The sequence below is a fragment of the Peromyscus californicus genome, unplaced genomic scaffold (genome assembly GCF_007827085.1).
Source record: "Peromyscus californicus insignis strain IS unplaced genomic scaffold, ASM782708v3 Scaffold_13__1_contigs__length_99412109, whole genome shotgun sequence".
Lineage (NCBI taxonomy): Eukaryota > Metazoa > Chordata > Mammalia > Rodentia > Cricetidae > Peromyscus > Peromyscus californicus.
In genome coordinates this window covers 11853995-11860101 of record NW_026294424.1, presented here as the reverse complement: position 1 = coordinate 11860101, position 6107 = coordinate 11853995, and the positions used below count along the sequence as shown (strand labels likewise).

Below are 6107 nucleotides of genomic sequence, written 5' to 3'. Positions count from 1 at the left end.
AACTCACCACTCACCATTCACAGAGAAGCCCAGTTCCCAGGAAAACTGATTTGCTACACCAAGACCCGAGCCTGCATCTGTCTGCCAGTATCCATGTTGCAGATGTTGTCCCATTCATGCGTGCTTAGGGAATATGGTACCACATTCACAGGGCTTTCCAGGCAATAGAACCAAAAGAGTTTATATATAAGACAGGATCTATTACAGAGTACGGCTAGTGTTAGGCTATGAAGGCCAAGAAGCCCCACCATCTGCTGCCTGAAAGCTGCAGAGCCAGGGAAGCTGTGGTGCCGTCCAGCCTCAGGCTGAAGGCCTAAGAGCCAGAAGCAGTCTGTTCAAGGGCAGGACAACATGAATTTACAAGCTTAAGAAGAGAGAACATTTGCTCTTCTTATTTTCTCCTCAGCCCTCACAGGACTAGAGGATGCTCAACAGTACTGGGGAAGGCCATCTTTACTCACTGTGCGGATCCCAACACCAATGTGCACTTGGAACACCTTCTTGCTCCTAAATGATGTTTGTCCAGCAGTCTGTGCATCCATTATCCTTTTCAGGTTTACACATACAACTGGCCATAGATTTGTTGTAGGAAGTTCTAGACCACAGTGTAGGTAAGGTCTGGACCAGGCTGTAGTTTTTCACTGTTGCGTGAAATCTAATAGGTCTTAATAGTAAAAACCTGGAGCCAGATATTGGGGTAAATGCTGAACGATCAGAGAGACAAAGGAACAAGCCACTAGAGAAACTTCTCACCACTACCGAGTCCTGAGGCTGAATGGAAAAGTTAGGAAAGATCCTAACTCCATGAATCCTCTGACTGAAAGCCTATGAGTCCTCAGCTGAAAAAGTTTGAGTTCCTGTCTCCTCACGCCTTATATACCTTTCTCTGTCCAGCCATATCACTTCCTTCCTAGTGCTGGGATTAAAGGCCTGTGTGCTTCCCAAGTACTGTGATTAAAGGTGTGTGCCACCATTGCCTGGCTCTGTTTCTCTCCTAGACTGAATCAATCTCATATAGTCCAGGGTGGCTTTGAACTCCCAGAGATCCAGACAGATCTCTGCCTCCTGAGTGCTAGGATTAAAGGTGTGTGCCACCACTGCCTGGCCTCTATGTTTAATCTAGTGGCTAGCTGTGTCCTCTCATCCTCAGGCAAGCTTCATTTGATACACAGCATATCACCACATATTTCACATCTGTAAAAAATGGCTCTTGGGAGGCAGAGGCAAGAGGATTATGAGTGTGAGAACAGTATGGGCTACATTGTAAGGTCCTGTTTCAAAAAAAAACAAAATCTAAATAAATAATAAAAGTGAGTTGACCCTGTTTGGGGCTGACCAGTGTGAAGCTTGTGCTGTAGTTGTGGGTGAGGATCTGCATGTTTGGAAAGACAGAAGGAAGAGAAGAAAGGGTGAGTGTTCTGTGAACTTCTTAGAGGATACCACATCTTAAGGCAGAGCACTGGTGTGTGTTCACACTCAAACCCTGATTGCCTCACAGCACTGCGGGCAATGCAGATGCCTCGTGTCTGTTTCCTGTTGCCATTCAGTAGGTCTTCGGAAAACATTCATTTTCAGTGAAAAGGGGAAGCAATAAGGAAAATATCTAAGTCATCCATCGAAGGATACAAATGATCAGGCTTTCCTCACCGTGAGGACAGTCCTCATAGCAGAGACAAAATTACTAAGAAGATTGCAGACTCCAGTTGGGAAGTCAAGGAGATTGCAGAGGGGGCCTGAGAATGGAAGGAATACCACAGTGGTTCCAGCCTTACCAGCCCTCTCCCCTGCTGGGGGAACTGGCAGGGAGGGGCCATCTTGGCAGGCTTTTCTTTAGAAGTTGGTTTGACATTTTTGTTTTCAAATCTGAGATATTTTTGGAGGGATAAGCATGGGAAAAAAAAACACACGATCTCTTTTGCTGATAATTGCTCTTGTTTTTTTGTTTTTTTTTTTTTAAGATTTTGAAAATTCAAAGTCATGACACATGAAGCCGGAAGGCCCCATGGTGCTTAGCTCTGGATAGGCCGGGCCCAGGCTATTCATCCTGAGGTTCTGTTGTTCAATCTGTAGACAAGATGCAGGAACTAGGGAGTTGCCAGACAGCCTGGCAGCCTGATGTGGAGTACTTCAAGGATACCATGGTTCAGCTTCTCTTTACAATTTTTTTTTTTAAACACTAGTATTGAATGTAAGAATGGACATTACATGCACTGTCTCCCACGTCACTGTTCCAGAAACAAGGGTCTAGTTAGGGTACCCACCCTCCCACTGGAACTACCCCAGCAGTGAGGGGCAGGGACAGAGGGCAGGGACTATTTATCTTGGATAAGGGTAACAGAGTAGGGAGAGCTTAGGAAAGACTCCTGCCAGAGGGATGGAGAACCCCAGGCTTGCCTGGAGTCTTCCTCATTCTGAGCTATCACACACCCTTTCAGCATTAGTCCTTATCAGGAGTGTTCTTAACACCTTGTGGAGTTAATTCATGGAGTCCTTCAGGCAGCAGGGATCAGGCAAGGCAACCCAGTGACTCATAGGAGGGATAGTGTGAGTATGCCGCTGGTAAAAGCCTGAGAGCATAGCACAGAATCTGCATAGTCTGGGGTCCTTACCTTATAATGCTTTGATCCCTATCAGTTGGTTTACCTTTGTCAAGGTAAGTAGGATTTCGGGGTGTTTCCTTTACCAGTTCAAAGGGCAAAGTAACAGTCCCTGCCTCACCCCATGTGTGGCAGGATGGATGTGACCACTTCCCTATCCCCCTCTAAAGGCTCATTTCCAAGCACTCTGTGCCTCGTCCATGACCCCTTGGACTCCTAGAGGCAGGGAAATACCTGCTTCATTCCTCAGGGCTGGTGGCTCAGTCTCCAGGAAGCTTTTGCCTCAGGGGACTAGTGACCAGATCTTTCTCCCAATGTTGCTATTTCCCAGAGCTTCGGGGGTAGGCATAGCCTTCCCAAACCATGAAGGTCTTATACCTCTTTGCCTGCTGGAGGGTAAACAGTGTGGCCCAGGCTCCAGATTCTCAATGATGAAATGGGGTTTGGCAGGCTGGCTTTGGATCCAGGGCTTCAATGTTTCTGAAGGCTGCACTGAAAACAGAATTAATTACCAGGTGTAATTTTCCCTGCTCTGCTTTTCCACCATTCCTGACATGCCTGGTTTTTCTTGAAGGCACAATAGGGCAAGAAGGACAGTTCTTGCTACCTTGGCATCAGGCAGTGCCCTTAGCTGGCCCAGGTAGGACTCTCAGATAGTTGCTGTGCCAGGGAGATACAATTTTTGCCCTCTTTTATAAGGCTACCCTGAGTGTGTTCCCGGAACAGTACCAGAGATATCAAGAGCTACTGGTATCCACTTAAAACTGATGGAAATTCCTTTGTGAACTCCAGGGAGATGTAATGCATTTCTCATTTAGAGAGACTGTAAAATAGCATGTTGTCCTTTGCCTATAGTTCACAATGGGAAAACTGGGACAGAGGCCCACCCATTTGAATCTTAGGGATGGATAGGGACAGTCTGTTGGTATGCCCTCATCTGAGAAAGGCTGTTCAGGGGATCTTCTTTCTTCTGTGTTTCTGGCTTGCCTCAACCTTGCTCTCTCCTGCTAGGTTTGCTTTAAAAGTCAAGCGACTTCTAGTCAGCCCCCGCCTCCGCCCCCGGGTGAATTTAGGACCTTGCAGGGGCTGTTGAAGCATCCTGAGCTGCCCTGTGAAGACTGCTGCTCTACATACGCGGAGGCCCCGCTAGGTAATAAGCCACAGGAGGGTACTGTAGGTCTTTCTCCCGGCAGGCATAACACTTAGGCACACTGAATGAACGAATAAACTGGTTTTGCAGGAATGGGACTCGAACCTCCCTCTCCAGGTGCACTTGGAACTGATGAGCCTCTAGAATACTGGAGCCCCCGAGGTGCTTAGGGAGGCCAGTGAGGTGGGAGGGTGTTTTAAAAGCTCATCCTGCTCTGGAACCCTGCGGGGGGATACAGTCCCTGGAAGCGCAGTACATTGTTAGGGTGATGAGACCAGGTGACCGGCAGGGCCCCGGTGAGCGGGCGGTCCGTGGCGATTGCCCGAGCCGCCTCGAGGGGGCCCTGCGGCGGACGCGGGCCGCCAGCCAGGAGGACGGGCCCGCCCGCGAGCAGCTCGGAGCCCAGCCTCGCTTCGGCCATCGCCCCGCCGGACCGCGCTGCGGGTTCGCCCAGGTACCCGGGCCGGGAGCGGGGCAGGGGCGGCCACGCGCCGCCACACTCTTTGTTTGGGGCCCCGCTTGGGTTTCAGAGCCTGGGAGTCGGGGGGTCTTAGAGCTGGGACGCAGACAAGCAGGCACCAGATCTGGGCACGGAGACAGTTGAGGGTGCGGGGACAGGGCGCGGGGGGCACCCGGGAAGGGCATTCGGGACCCAGGACTGGGGATGGCCACGGGATCTGCGGCGATCCGGGGACTGGGGCTCAGCCAAGTCCCCGGGAAAGGACGCGCGGCGCGGGCCGGCTTGCCAGAGCTGAGCAGGGCTGGGGACGCGGCTGGGGCGCGGGCCGGTAGGGTCCGGGCCGCGGCGCCGGGCGCCGTGCTAGGCGGGCGGGGGCGGAGCAGCTCTATCACCAGTTCGGCCCAGCGGACTTTGCTCTCTGAGACAGTTAGGGACGGGGCGACGGAGAGCCGCTTGGGGCTGCAAAGGGATAGCTCAGGACTTTACTCCCGCCCTTTCCAGGCAAGTGCCCTGTGCGCCTCTTTTGCTTTCCTTTCGGTTGCTTGGGAGGCAGGGGTCCCATCGCGCCTTTTCCCACCCATTGGCGTCCGGGTGCAGGCGCAGGCCTGGGGGCCACCTGTGGCACGTGCCTCCTGGCACGCGGGCGCTGTAGCTGACAAGTAAGAGGGAGGGTCCCGGGCCCCGGGGTCTCTGTACAGTGCTGTATTCTGCCCCAGAGGACGTTCGTTTGAACTGACTTGAGAATCCATGCTGCGGGAAGAAACCCTGAACTCCTTCCTTCCCCCATGGCATTCTGGCCGGTGCCAGCAGGTGATCCGGACTCTAGCTTGACTGAACACAAAAAGTTTCCTCTGGGGCGTGAGGCCGGCGGACCGAACTGTCGAGGGTGATCACAACTGATTAGGACGCCCCAGGCCCTGTCACAGCCCACTCCAACTTTTGTTTTCTGAGGTGTACTTCCCGCCCCAAATGGAACTTTAAAGACACACTCCAGACTAGGAATACAGAAGTCACTGTCTTAATACTGTATAGCCCATCAGGGCTGACTCGTTTGACATTTTGGTACATTTCCTTGAGGCTCTGGTCTGTTCGTATTCATTCTTTTTAAAAAGTGTTTTTAGTTCTTTGCCATTCAAATGAGATTTGAGTGTCCTTGTGAGTCTGGTGCCTCCCTCTTTGGGGCCTATGAGGTTATATTTGCAAATCAATCAACAAGTATTAAGAAAGGCTTTTCTGTGCTGAGACCTTGAGGGCCAGGAAGGGGGTGGGGTCGGCTGCAGCTGGAGGAGGCTAGGCCAGGAGTTGGAGTGAGGGTATTACAGAGTGTCTATGTGTGTGTGTGTGGGGGGTGGGTGGGTGGGTGGGTGTGCAAGGAGGTGCATTTGCTGGGTCTTGGGGAGCTAACTGGGGTAATTGGCAAGAAGCCATACCTCAGACAAAGTCATGGTGACCCCCCAGAGTGATAGAAGGGTCATAAAAACTGAGGGCTGAAGTGCACTAAACTCTTTGCATGAAAATTCATTTTATTTCACCCAAGTGACTCTTGGGAAAAAAACGGAAGTGGGAGTATCACACCATTTTGCAGATGGGCAAAGAAATGCCAAGTGTCCTGCTCATGATGTTGAGATGTGGTGGGGTGGCTGGGATTATGGGAGAGCGCACCTGGGCTCTATGCTCCCGCTCCTGCAGGTGGGCCGCCACTGCTCCTCTGTCAATTGGATTTGAATGCTTGTTCAGAGAGCGCTTCCTCCACTGAGGCCAGCTCCTCCGCTGAGGCTTCTAAAGCTATTGGCGGCGGCGGCAGCTGAGTTATTTCTCTACAAACCATCACCACTAAGAAGATAGAAAAGTAGTTGCTTCAGGGAGCCTCATGCTTCTGAATGCAAATTGATTAGCTTTT

The 6107-nt window shown here is 51.6% G+C and overlaps 1 protein-coding gene across 1 annotated transcript in view; it reads left to right on the top strand.

Moving 5' to 3' along the window:
• Positions 1-4084: 4084 nt before the first annotated feature.
• Tns3 (tensin 3) overlaps positions 4085-6107 on the top strand; it is a 246454-nt gene continuing 244431 nt past the window's right edge. The window contains exon 1 of the mRNA XM_052734489.1: positions 4085-4201. The gene's annotated coding sequence lies outside the window, so the exon portion shown is untranslated. The remainder of the gene's footprint in view (positions 4202-6107) is intronic.